General features: G+C 34.0%; 1 long non-coding RNA gene across 1 annotated transcript; it reads right to left on the bottom strand.

Moving 5' to 3' along the window:
- Positions 1–13,419: 13,419 nt before the first annotated feature.
- LOC134332956 (uncharacterized) lies at positions 13,420–14,187 on the bottom strand. The gene is made up of 3 exons (XR_010015324.1): positions 14,083–14,187; positions 13,698–13,751; positions 13,420–13,541 (listed from the first exon to the last, which is right to left on the bottom strand). It is a non-coding gene; the product is annotated as an uncharacterized LOC134332956 (long non-coding RNA).
- Between the last annotated feature and the right edge of the window lie 546 nt (positions 14,188–14,733).

Below are 14,733 nucleotides of genomic sequence, written 5' to 3'. Positions count from 1 at the left end.
GTGCAACTCAAATAGTTTTGCTCAAGACTACTTGTAGTTCATAGTACAATTAATGTTTTCATGTTTGCTCAACTTAATATGTATTTTAATATTGACAAGAAAATGTCAGTCAGTTTAACAAATGTGCAAAAGTTGAGTAGACAGGAAAAATTTCAGGGAAATTTTGTCCCAAGGGTTTTTTTTTTTGTTTATTCAACTAAATATGTCTTTTAGTGTTGACAAAAAAAAGTCAGTCAGTATAACAAATAATTTACAAAAGTTGAGTCAACAAAAAAAAATATGGGGAAATTCTGTACCAAGTTTTTTTACAGTGAACGTTTAATGCCACCAAAACATTTCACTACTGTTATTGTCATTTGTAATGTCACTATCAATAAGGTAAATGGAAGGTACAAAAACACGTAAAACCTACAGATCTGTGCCTATAACGCTTCTGTGAGCTTTTCCTACTCTGGAAATTCTTTTTGTAAAGTCACTACAAAAGAGTAATAGGAATGTACAAAAAAACAATCAAACACTCCAGAACTAATGTGAAAGAGCTTCTGTGAGTTTGCCTTACGCAGAAAATGCATTTTGTAATGTCACTAACAGTAATGTAAAAAGGTTGTTTAAAAACACGAAACCTTACAGAATTGTGTCTAAAACGCTTCTTTATTCTTCTTTAACCCTAAAAACGCAGATATAAGTACGTCCAAAACAACCAATACAATCTAGAACTTGGCTTGTCTGATGCTGGAAATTCTGTTTGTACAATAAAGTATTAGGAATGTACAAAAACACAAACACTTCTGAACTGTTGTGAAAGAGCTTCTGTGAGCTGCATATGTAATGTTACTATCAACAAAGTAAAAGGAATGTTCAAAAACACTAAACCATTAAAGAACTGTGTGTAAAACGATTTTCTGAGCTTGTCTGATGCTCAGTGGAAAGAATTTACAAAACAGCTTACAATACATTGCTCAATGTCACTATCAAGAAAGTAAAAAAATGTGTAAAAAGACTAAAAGACTCCAGAGCCGTGCTCTTGTTTAAGTTTTTCTTACTATTGAAAATCATTATATGGAATGATCATCCATATCCATACAACAAAGAAAAAAGAAAGTATAAAAGAAACTAAACCACAACAGAACGTTGCCTCAAGCGCTTCTGTGAGCTTGTTTGATGTAGAAAATGCATGTCACTACCAATAAAGTAAAAAGTTGTTTGAAAACACTAAACCTCTACAGAATTGTGTCTAAAACGTTTCTTTGTTCTTTTTTAACTTGAAAAAGCTTTTTGTAACATCAGTATCAATGCAGTTAAAAGTACCTGCAAAACCACCAACACATTTCAGAACTGGGCTTGTCTGATCCTGGAAATTCTCTTTGTACAAAAAAAGGAATAGGAATGTACAAAAACACTTAAACACTTCACAAATTTTCTTACTTTGAAAATTTATTATTGAATATCAATATCAAAAAGTAAAAGGTAAGTATAAAAAACTAAACTTTGCCTAATTCCTTAATTTGAGCTTGTCTTGCGCTAAAAATTATATTTGTAATATCACTAACAATAAAGTAATAAGATTTTACAAAATAACTAAACAACAGCAGAACCACATTAAAAACGTTTCTTTAAGCTTGTCTGATACTTAAAAAATGTTTGCAATGTAACTAGTAATTACAATTCAAACGTATGGGATTGTACAAAAACATCATTAAGTTCAAGTTTTTCTGTGAGCTTGTCATATATTGGAAATTATTTTAAAAGGTAACAATTACAAAAAGTAATAGGAATCTGTGCTTAGAACGCTTCTGTGAGCTTTTCCCACACTGAAAATGCATTGTTTATTGACACAATCAAGAAAGTAATAAGAATTTACCAAAAAAAAGCTAAACCTCCAGTGTTTAAAACGCTTTTCTGATGCTGAAACAAATGTTTGTAATGTCACTTTAAACAAAGTAATAGGATTGTACAAAAACACCACTTCATTCAGGAACTGTGCTTAAAGCGCTACTGTGCTACACTTCAACACTACACATCTGTGCTTAAAATTATTCTGTACGTTTTTCCCATGCTGAATTTTTTTTATGTCACTATAAACAAACAAAAAGATTGTAACCAACTACTAAAAGTCAAGTCAAGTCAAGTCAACTTTATTTATATAGCGCTTTTTACAATAGACATTGTCTCAAAGCAACTTTACAAAATCCAGGACCAACAGATACAAAAACCCCTGTTGAGCAAGCCGAGGGCGACTGTGGCAAGGAAAAACTCCCTGAAAATTACAGGAAGAAACCTTCAGAGGAACCAGACTCAGCAGGGCCCATCCTTCTTGGGTGGTCTGGAGGATACTTTAAATAAATACACGATTTACACAAAGCATACAAACACAGAATTAAATGATCTAAAAGTTATAACTGCTAATAAATAGATAAATAAATAAATAAATAAATAAGATTTGTTATTCGCTCTAGTCTTCAATAAAGTCTGTAGTGATTTCTTGTCATTCTTGGTGCAAGTACTCCAGTTCCGTCACACCCAGCAGGAGCAGCATCGTTGTCACGGCAGTCTCGACTTTTAATCCTTAACCTCGGCGGGTAAACAGGTTTCCATCAGAATGCCTTTGGAGTAAAACAACAAAGAATGTAGTTAATAATGTACAATGCTAGTTGAGTAAAACAGTTTTACAGAGAGTTTTAGACTCCGGCAGCCCTAAATATTACAGCATAACTAAAAGGGAGAGCAAGCAGGTAACAAGGTCATGAAGGCTTTCACAGGACATCAGCGCCCACCTCTCCTACCCAAACCTGAGTGATTGGACAGGAGAGGCAGAACGACAGCAACCCAACATCCCTGATCACCACAAGTTTCTATGACCAAGAACCCCCAAGCTCTGCGCATTTGTCTATACTAATCAAAAGCCTGAGAAAATAAATATGTTTTCAGTCTAGACTTAAACATTGAGACTGTGTCCGAATCCCAAACAGAGGCAGGAAGATTATTCCAAAGTTGTGGAGCTTTGTAAGAAAATGCTCTTCCACCAGCTGTGGTCTTTTTAATTTTAGGAACTATAAGTAACCCTGCATCTTGTGAGCGAAGTGGACGTGCTGGGTTGTAGTGATTAATAAGCTCACTCAGATACTGTGGAGCCAGACCATGTAGCGCTTTATAGGTTAGTAAAAGTATTTTGTAATCAATGCGGAATTTAACTGGCAGCCAGTGTAGAGATGATAGAACAGGAGTAATATGATCAAATTTTTTAGTTCTAGTTAACACTCGAGCTGCTGCATTTTGAACTAACTGGAGTTTGTTTATGGATCTATAGAGCATCCAGTTAGAAGAGCATTACAATAATCTAACCGAGAAGTTATAAATTAAAATTCGTAGTCATGGTGATGGTGAACGCTGGCGCATTTGGCTGCCGCTACCGTTGCCGTATTTTGTTTTATTTTATTTTATTTTTATCGTAATTTTCTTTCATTTTCATCTTTTCGCACACTCCTGTGGTCAATAGCCATTTGTGCATTTTTGGGTCGTGAGAGATAATGCTGGTGCGTTTGAATGCCGCTTCTCCCCCGGTGAAACTGTTTGAACGGAAACATTGCACGAAACATTTTACTGGATTTTATGCATTGGATTTGGGATCTTTTTTACTGTGCTTGTGCTGCTGATGCTTCTATGATGTGGAGCGGTGTATCCGGAGCAGTGAGAGTTAGCGGATTAACTGTTTTCTGTGTCCACTGCTCTGTGTAACATCTGCTGTTGTGTCTAACTGTCAGTGTGGATGGTTTTGAATTGCTCCTTTGGCTGCTGGGATTGGATGGCTGGAGTCTCTGCAACTTTTCTGGTCTAGACAACGTCTCATCATGACGATGGAGCGCTCTTACAGTGAACTCTATGCTCTGGGACATTCACGGTATAAACCTCCAACATCTTTACTGCTCCACCGCGACCCTGGTATTTTGCAAAGGCCTAAATATTCCCACCGAGCCTCAGGTCGGATTTTTGTTTACCAACAGCATGCTAACAGCAACATTCCCTCACTCTGGTCACTGCAACGCCGTGAGGTTGCCAAGGTGATGCTAGGCTCCTCCCACCAGAAGTACAGAAATCTCATCTGCAGCAGCGTTCAAACCCCCTCAAAACATCTTTTCCAGCTGACTCAGAACTGTGCCACATGTTTGGTGTTTCCTATCCTTGTAAATGTGTATTTTATTTATTTCTTGCTTAGTAAATGTGTATTTTATTTATTTATTGCTTAGTAAATGTGTATTTTATTTATTTCTTGCCTAGTAAATGTGTATTTTATTTATTTCTTGCTTAGTAAATGTGTATTTTATTTATTTATTGCTAAATGTGTATTTTATTTATTTCTTGCTTAGTAAATGTGTATTTTATTTATTTCTTGCTTAGTAAATGTGTATTTTATTTATTTCTTGCTTAGTAAATGTGTATTTTATTTATTTATTGCTTAGTAAATGTGTATTTTATTTATTTCTTGCTTAGTAAATGTGTATTTTATTTATTTATTGCTTAGTAAATGTGTATTTTATTTATTTCTTGCCTAGTAAATGTGTATTTTATTTATTTATTGCTTAGTAAATGTGTATTTTATTTATTTCTTGCTTAGTAAATGTGTATTTTATTTATTTATTGCTTAGTAAATGTGTATTTTATTTATTTCTTGCCTAGTAAATGTGTATTTTATTTATTTATTGCTTAGTAAATGTGTATTTTATTTATTTATTGCTAAATGTGTATTTTATTTATTTCTTGCTTAGTAAATGTGTATTTTATTTATTTCTTGCTTAGTAAATGTGTATTTTATTTATTTCTTGCTTATTAAATTTGTATTTTATTTATTTATTGCCTAGTAAATGTGTATTTTATTTATTCCTTGCTTAGTAAATGTGTATTTTATTTATTTATTGCTAAATGTGTATTTTATTTATTTCTTGCTTAGTAAATGTGTATTTTATTTATTTCTTGCTTAGTAAATGTGTATTTTATTTATTTCTTGCTTAGTAAATGTGTATTTTATTTATTTCTTGCTTAGTAAATGTGTATTTTATTTATTTCTTGCCTAGTAAATGTGTATTTTATTTATTTCTTGCTTAGTAAATGTGTATTTTATTTATTTAATGCAAAATGTGTATTTTTTTTTATTTTTTTTTGCTTAGTAAATGTGTATTTTTTCTTAGATTTTCTATATTCTTATTGTACAGTGTCCTTGGGTGTCATGAAAGGCGCTTTTCAAATAAAATAAATTATTATTATTTATTATTATAAATGCATGGATCAGTTTTTCGGCGTCATTAACAGATAAGATATTTCTTTTTTTTTAAATATTACGCAAATGATAGAAAGCAACTCTAGTAATATTATTAACATGTGTATCAAAGGAGAGATCTGAATCTATTGTGACACCTACGTTTTTTACATCTGAGCTGGGAGTAACAGAGAAAGTGTTTAGGTTTAGCACCAGGTTAGACAACTTGTCTCTTGCAGCTTTAGAGCCAACAAGTAAAACCTCAGTTTTATCTGAATTAAGTAAAAGAAAATTACCTGACATCCAGTTTTTTATGTCAATTTTCTATCTTACTGATTGTGTCAGTATCATTTGGTTTGGCTGATATATACAGCTGTGTGTCATCTGCATAGCAGTGAAATTTTATGCCATGTTTATGAATAATTTCACCAAGTGGAAGCATATATAGTGTAAATAATAGCGGTCCCAGTACCGACCCCTGTGGAACACCACACTTTACTTTTGTTGTTTCCGAGCATTTATTATTTACATAAACAAATTGCGAGCGGTCAGTCAGATATGATTGAAACCAAGAGAGTGCGAGTTCTTTAACACCTACTGTATTTTCTAGCCTCTCCAGTAAAATGTTATGATCGACCGTATCAAACGCTGCACTAAGATCTAATAGAAAAAGAAAAGAGACACATCCATTATCAGAAGACACTAACAACTCGTTAACTACAGTTTCGGTACTATGGTTGGGTCTAAATCCTGATTGAAATTTTTCATGAATACAATTTTCATTCAAATAAGAACATAATTGTTTGGAAACGACTTTTTCTAATATCTTAGAGACAAAAGGAAGGTTTGAAATTGGCCTATAATTAGATAAAACATGTGGATCAAGATTAGGTTTTTTAATCAGGGGTTTAATAACGGCACTTTTAAACAATTTAGGTACATACCCAAGGCTAAGGGATGCATTGATTAATGTAAGCAGGGGCTCTACAATAGCTGGGAGTAAATCTTTAAGTAAACGAGTTGGAACAGGATCGCGTATACACGATGATGACTTCGATGATTTAATCAACACAGTTAGTTCATTTTGGGAGATTGGATTAAAGGAACTTAGTTGGATTAACTCGTTACTATTATCATTACTATTCTCACCAATGCTGCTCAGAGTGAGTCCATACTTAACATTGGCAAGTGACACACTCTGACTCTGAAGTCGTATTTTTTCTATCTTATCGTTAAAGAATTTTAAAAAATCATCGCTGGTACAGTCAGGTGGTATTTTAGATTCAGCTTCATTGACGTTTTTAGTTAATTTGGACACTATCTCGAAAAGGAATCTGGGATTGTTTTTTTTTTTTTCTATTAGGGACGAATAATATAAAGATTTAGCTTTTATAAGTGCATGTTTATACTCAGTTAGAGCATCTTTCCAAGCAATCTTATACACTTCCAGTGTAGTGATAGCTCAGTGGTTAAGGTACTGGACTAGTAAACAGAAGGTTGCCGGTTCAAGCCCCGCCACCACCAAGTTGCCACTGTTGGGTCCCTGAGCAAGGCCCTTAACCCTCAATTGCTCATTGTGTAAGTCACTTTGGATAAAAGCGTCTGCTAAATGCTGAAAATGTAAATGTAGTGTGACGCCACTTGCGTTCTAATTTCCGTGCTGCTTGTTTAAGTGCGCATGTGTGGTCATTGTACCAAGGAGCAAGTTTTTTCTCCCTAATCAATTTAGTTTTGAGTGGGGCTACGTTATCTAAGGCTACGTTATCTAAGGTTGTGCTCGGTAATGAGCTTTAAGCGCTTCATTGTGCACGTCTGACGCCTAAAATGCATTGTTCAATAACACTATCAAGAAAGTTATAAGAATGTACAAAAGCACTAAGACACTCCAAAGCCGTGCTTACATTTCTTGTTTGATTGTGATTTTTTACTCTGGAAAATAAGTATTCCATATCCAGCACAAAACGTTGCTCAAAGTCAGTACAAAAAAGTATTAGGAATGTAGAAAAACAAATAACAACTCAAGAACTGTTGTGAAAGAATTTCTGTGAATTTGTCTTACGCTGAAAATTCATTTGTACTGTCACTATCAACAAAGTAAAAGGAATGAACAAAAACACTAAACCACTCGAGAACTGAGTCTAATATGACTCTGAGCAACATGCATTGTTCAATGACACAATCAAGAAAATAATAGGAATGTACAATGGAAAAGCTGAAACACAACAGAACTGTGTTTAAATCGCTTCTCTGATGCTGAAACAAATGTTTGTAATGTCACTTTAAACAAAGTACTATGATTGTACAAAAACCATTTAGGAGAGTTGCGAGTTTGTCTTATGCTGGAAATTCTTTTTGTGAAGTCACAATTAAAAAAAGAAATATTAATGTACAAAAACACAAACACTAAAGAACTATGCTTAAAATTATTCTGTAAACGTTTCCTACGCTGATAATGTTTTTTATGTCACTGTAAAAAAAAAAAAGATACACAAATACTAAAAACTCGATATTTTGCTTAAAACGCTCATGTGTGCTTGCCTGACGCTTAAAATGCATTGTTAAGCGACATAATCAAGAAAGTAAATAGAATGTACAAAAACAGTAAAACTCTCCAGAGCCGTGCTTATAGGGCTCTTGTTTTAGCTTTTTTTACTCTGAAAATTCAGTATTTTATATCACTATCAACAAAGCAAAAGGGAAATATAAAAAACTAAACCACTACAGAACTTTGCTTTAAACGTTTCTTTGAGCTTGTCTTACCTTGAAAATGCATTTTCTAATGTCACTAACAAAAGATAGTTCAAAAACACTAAACTACTACAAAGCTGTGTTCAAAACGTTTCTTTGTTCTAGTTTAACCCTGAAAAAGCTTTTTGTAACATCACTATCAACGCAGTTAAAAGTACGTGCAAAACCACCAATACATTTCAGAACTGGGCTTGTCTGATGCTGGAAATTCTGTTACTACAAAAGAGTAATAGGAATGTACAAAAACACTTAAACACTTCTGAGTCTAAAATAACTCTATGAGCATATCGCATTGTTCAATGACACAATCAAGAAAATAATAAGACTAGACAAAAAAAAGCTAAACCACAACAGAACTGTGTTGTAAACGCTTCACTGATGCTAAAACAAATGTTTGTAAAGTCACTTTTAACAAAGTAATAGGATTGTACAAAAAACACTCAATTTATGAACTGTGCTTAAAGCGCCACTGTGAGTTCAACTTATGCTCACAATTAAACACTAACACTAAAGAACTATGCTTGAAATTATTTTGTAAGCTTTTCCTACGCTGAAAATACATTTGTAATGTCCCACACGGGAATGGTGTCTAAAATGCCTCTGTGAGCTTTTCTTATGCTTAATATGAACTGTTCAATAACACAATAAAGATAGTATTATGAATGTACAAAAAATAACTACCCCACAACAGAACTGTGTTTACGCTTCTCTGAGCTGGTCTGATTCTGAAATTTTTTTTTGTGATGGCACTTTGAACAAAGGACTGTACAAAAACACCATTCCAGTCAAGAACTGTACAAAAACACCATTCCAGTCAAGAACTGTTCTTACAGCGTTTCGATGTATTTGTCTGACGCTGAAAAATCTTTTTGTAAAGTCAAGTTAAAAAAAGTAATAGGAATGTACAAAAACACTTATGTGCTTAAAACGATTTTCTAAGCTTTTCCTAAGCTGAAAATGTTTTTTGTTATGTCACTATCAACAAAAAAACGATCGTACACAAATACTAAAACACTCGTGTGCTTGTCTGACGTTTAAAATCCATTGTTCAATACTATAACACTATTAAGAAAGTAATAAGAATGTACAAAAACACTAAAACGCTCCAAAGCCGTGCTTAATTAAAGCTCTTGATTGAGATTTTCTTTCTCTGAAAATTCATTATTCTTCATCACGCTCAAAAATTTAAATGAAAAAATAAACTAGCACAGAACGTTGCTCAAAAAGAGTCTTATGCTGAAAATGCATTTGTAATGTTACTATACAGCAAACCAGTAAAAGAAAGGTTAAAAAAAAAAAAAACTAAATACTACAGATCTGAGTTTTTCTAACGCTTTTGTGAGCTTTTCCTACGCTGAAAATTCTTTTTGTAAAGTCACTACAAAAAAGTAATAGGAATGTACAATAACAAACACTCCATAACTGTTGTGAAAGAGCTTCTGTGAGTTTGTCTTTTGCTGGAAATGCATTTGTAATGTCACTATCAACAAAGTAATAAGAATGTAAAAAAACACTAAACACAAAAAAACTGAACCAATAAAGAACTGTGTGTTAAACGCTTCTCTGAGCTTGTCTGATGCTCAGTGGACTATCAAGAATGTAATAAGAATTTTTTGAGCTTTTCTTACTCATTGTTGTATATCACTATCATCAAATCACACGGGAACTGTGTCTAAAATGCCTCTGTAAGCTTTTCTTACGGTGAAAATGCATTGTTTAAATAAAGAAAGTATTAATAAATAAAAGAAAGTATTAAGAATTAAAAGTATTAAGAATGTACAAAAAAAATCACTAAACTACATCAGAACTGTCTTTAAAACGCTTCTCTGAGCTGGTCTGAGGCTAAAAAAAGTTTATAATCTCACTTTTAACAAAGTATTAGGATTGTACAAAAACACCATTCCGGTCAATACCAGCGTTTCGATGTATTTGTCTGACGCTGGAAATGCTTCAACACTACAGATCTGTGGTAAAACGATTCTATAAATTTTTCCTATGCTAAAAATGCCTTTCGTTATGTCGCTAAACAAAACAAAACAAAAAAGATTGTACCTGTGAATGGAAATTTTATATTTTATTAGATATTTGCCACAACAACATGGCACCAACCAGATGGGACCCCGTTCCTTGGACGGCTGAGAAGTTCTGGGGGATACAGACGTCGGTATCCTGAAGGACTTCACTTCATCTGAAACGCCTAATTGGCATTCTGCGTTGCAGGACCAGACTTCGTCTGCCGCCTTGGTTCTGGGGTTACTGTCATTTTATAGAAAGTAAGTAAATTAAATATTTAATATAAATTGTACGGGTGTGAATCACAGAAAGTAACAAAATTTAGACTTGGATTTTGTTGATGGGCACGGACCAGCTAAAGGTCAATGGGGTATTTGACTTGGTCCGGGGTCCAGGAAGGGTCGATTGGATATCGGCTCGGTTTTGCAGTATTTCTTGGATAGAAAACTGCCACAGGTTGACGAACCTAGAGTAATGGGTCTCCCGGGAGAAAAAGCAAGTCATGGGTTGTGGTAGACACAGAGGTTAAATATGGGGTATATTTAACGAAATACGCGGCGTATTTCTGTGTTGAGGTAGCACACAAATTAAATACGGGGTATTTAATAATAAAGATACCAAGGTATCTAGGTGTGTGAGAGTGATTCACGACGGACAATTTAAATTGGGTAGATTGACACGAAAGGCATAATGGGGAGTGGCAAAAGCAAACAGAATTTTTTCTTAGATGTGTATGATTAACCAAATGTGTGGTTTATGGATGTTAATTATGGTAAAACAGCAGTGGCTAAATTAGAATTTTGGATAAAATAGTGTGGTTTTTCTTCCAAAGGTAGTTTTAGTGAAAGACAATTAGAAATGTTGAAAAGTTATTAGAAAAAAAAAAAGAAAGGAAAAAGAGATGTTTTAATGCAAAGGTTTTGGTATGTGGGTTACTGAGTCTAAGAAACGGACTGAGGACAAACCAAAAGGGTCTGGTGAGTCAGAATTTTCTATGCTTTGCAAAGAAGAATTGCTTAAGCTAACACCTATACCTGTTAAATATAAATGATAAGATCCAAGTAGCTATAAAACATATAGAACAAAGGTATTTTCCTGAAGGAACATATGTTAAGTATGCTGAACCTTAAAATGCCTATGATTTCAATTTTTGTGAATGGTAGTGAGATAGAGTTTTTGGTAGACTCAGGAGAAGGGAGTTTAGCCATTAGAACTGATGAGTTTGAGGTCATTCCAAAGAAAAGTGGAAGATTCATGCATTCAGTTGGGGCAACAGGAGTCACGGTTACTGAATATTATTCAGTGGCCATTTGCAAGGCCTTGAGCCTTTCAAATGTTCCTTTCCACTGTCAGATCATTGTCCAGTGAATTTACTGGGGTGAGATCTGATGTGAACAATTAGGTATTACCCTGATCAGTGAAACTGACAGGCTAAAAATCCAAATTACCCAACATAACTACATTAAACCCTTACTTTATGTTTATTCGTGGCAACTCTGCAACCACAGCATAAATGAAGTGAATCTGAAGCTCACAGAACACGCTTACTTGCTTACTAACCAAGTAAAAAAATGAAGATTTGCATTGCATTGCACGGATCCAAGAGGGGAAGTCAGATGACCGGTATGAAAAGGAGTGTTTTAGAAACTTAGATAAGACTGATAGACTGGCGTTGAAACATTTGTTTTGGAGTAAAAGCGAAGTTGAAGTTAACTTGTTTAGAATTGATGAAAGGGAAGGCCAACCACACCTGATTGACATAAAAGGCTGCACCACAAAACGTGTCACTGTATAAAGGTTGTAATGATCACTGGAATGATTTGGGTCCTTGAGGGTTGGAACTGTTGTCGTGTGATGGTTGAACAGACGTTGTGGATACTTTGGTGTTTGAGAATATGTGAAATGTCTAATTTGTGTATTAAGTTGATCTATGTCTCTCATGAGGAGAGGACAGTTGAGTTGTGTACAGATGTGTACAAAGGACATGATTGGTTGTGTCCAAAAGGTCAACAGTGAATGATTGTTTGTTGGCAGCTCCAACGAAGGAGCAATGTAAAAATGACACAGTGAAACTATTATGTCACCTAGCAAAAATAAAGACAGCCTTTCAAAATTACAATTTGTAAAACGTGAAGTTAAATTCCTAGGTTAACTGATCTTTGTTGAAGGTAAAAGATTAGAAAATGGCAGAATAGAAGCCATTCGGAAAAATACCCATGCCAATCACAAAAAAGCAACTAATGTGTTTTTTTGCACTTAGTTGGAACAGTGCACTTAGTTGGAACATCAAAGCGGACAAGACCTTTGAAACATCGAAAAGAGCTCTGCAGATAACACCAACACTGCGAATCCCGGATCCAAACAGACCATTCACTCAGACAGTGAATGAAAAAGGAGAGGGAATGACGTCAGTATTACTCCAGGGTCATTGAGGTAAACTAAGACCAATAAATAATTTTTTTATAGCTAAATTAGACCTTATAGAAGCAGGTCTCCAACGTGTTTGAAAACTGTGCCAGCTGACTAAAAAGGTGGTAAATGATTTAATAAACTTAGTAAGTTACTGAAATTTGACCTTGTTGGTTATAAATGTTGTTCCTCAACTGAAGAAAAAAAAACAACAACAACTGATATGATGACAGCTAGATGGCTGAGGTATAACAACGTATTACTTGAAATGCTTAACATCACATTGAAATATATAATGTATTAAATCCTGATACTTTTCTTCCTACAGAAAATGAAGGTGAACCAAATGATTATTTTAATGTTGTTAATGAAGTTTGCTTTCCTTGACCAGATTTACAGGAAACTACAAAAACTACAAAATCCAGATATGGAGCTGTTCGTTGATGAAGAAGCTGTGTGGGGTATGATGTAATGACAAAAAAATTAAACCAATAAAGCAAAATCACTAACATCTCATTTATCAGCTTAAGCTGATGAATTAGTAGCATTGTAAATTGGCTAAAGGGAAAAACTGATAACATTTTCACTTCAGTACACTGTAAAAAGGAGACTGTGAAATGTACAGTAACTTGCTGGCAGCAATTAGCCGGTAAGTTGCTGTAATACATTTTACAGTACGCATACTGCAAATTTTATTACAGTAATTTTAAAATACTGTAATATTTATTACAGTAATAATCACAGTACTGTAGCTCTTATTATAGTAATTTCACCTTACTGTAACTTATTACAGGAGTAATCACTTTACTGTAATTGTTATCACAGTAATGCAGCCTTTTAATTACAGCAAATATCAGACTACTTTAAAGGCATTACAGCATTTAACACTAAAATAATATTCGAAAAATAACTATACATTGTAAAAATTAAGACACTGCATTTGTAACAAAAAAATCATTTATTGAATTTCAACATTTTAAAACAAAATACATAGATAATAAATAAATAAATTCATATTTTTGTAAACACTGCTGTTCTGAACAAAAACATAAAAATGTGCAAGTGCTTTGTTTTACATTTGCTGGAATCCACATCTTGGACTAAAGTTTTCTTCCCTGCACTGTAAAGATAAAACAAGGAATTACTGTTACTGCTGTAGAAATGTATATACAAGACTGGAGACTATGACAGTTTTGTTTATTCCTAACCTCTCATTAGAGATATCACATTAATAAACACATTCTACTATTAAAAATGTGCTGTTTAAAATTCCTACCTGTTTTGGGGCTCTGTCCACTTCAGTAGGCTACTTACACATGCCTCACGGTAACTAGAAAAAAACGAGTGACAAGTTTCACCACATAGAACATGGAGCTACAGCACAGCCACATATACACACAAACATTATAAACAGTGTTGTTACTACATACATTCAACTGATGGCGTTATCAACTAAATATCACCAGATAACTAAATATCATGTACAAATAGCTTATTTTGGTAATGTTATGAACGCTGGCTCTCTAGTGTATCACTTTTGGCTTTAGCTAGTTGTTTCTCAACTGGCCGATTAGTTCTATGTTTAGCGAGCTAGCTCGCTTTCTGTCTTGATAGCGTTTTAAAAGAGTATCAAGTAATATCAAGTAATTCTAATTTCTTACCTGTTACTGATGATATAAAGACGTCTTTCTGTCTGAGTGATAAAAAACTAGTATTTGTGTTAGATATAATGCAAACTGTACTATTATCAAAGACGGATTATTGTTTAAACTGACAGAAAAAGAAAAATCCCGCTTAAACTTACCGTATTGTGATTTACAGCAGAAATATGCTTACTGTAGAATTCACCCACCACTGAATCTTGACCATGATCCTTTGCAGATCTACAGTAAAATGCTGTGTACAGGTTCTACAGTAAGAATTTTATCATTCTACAGTAGTAACACTGTAAAAACTACAGAAATTTGTTACAGTGTAGATATGAATTTGAAGTAGTGAGGTTTTTTGACCTATTTAGGTAAACCTATCACACATCACAACCTGATTTCTGCACTTCTGGATGGAACCATATTTCCAAAAGCTATTGATGTACTGTATGTGAATGTGAAGCTGACACCTGATGTTCTGATCCAATTTCACAGGGCAACAACAGAGCAGACATGGCCAGAAAAAGACAGCAGTGAAATGTACAGTAGATAAATATTTTGTGTTGTGCAAAAATGACAGCCATCCAGTCCTTCGACAAGGCAGAAGAAAAGGCCGAGTGGAAGCAAGCAAGGTGTAACAAAAGGATGAGGTTTGGTATGGTCCAA

This window comes from Trichomycterus rosablanca, chromosome 18 (assembly GCF_030014385.1).
Source record: "Trichomycterus rosablanca isolate fTriRos1 chromosome 18, fTriRos1.hap1, whole genome shotgun sequence".
Taxonomy (NCBI): Eukaryota; Metazoa; Chordata; class Actinopteri; order Siluriformes; family Trichomycteridae; genus Trichomycterus; species Trichomycterus rosablanca.
Note: the sequence above shows the minus strand (reverse complement) of the source record. Positions and strands in the feature narration are given on the sequence as shown.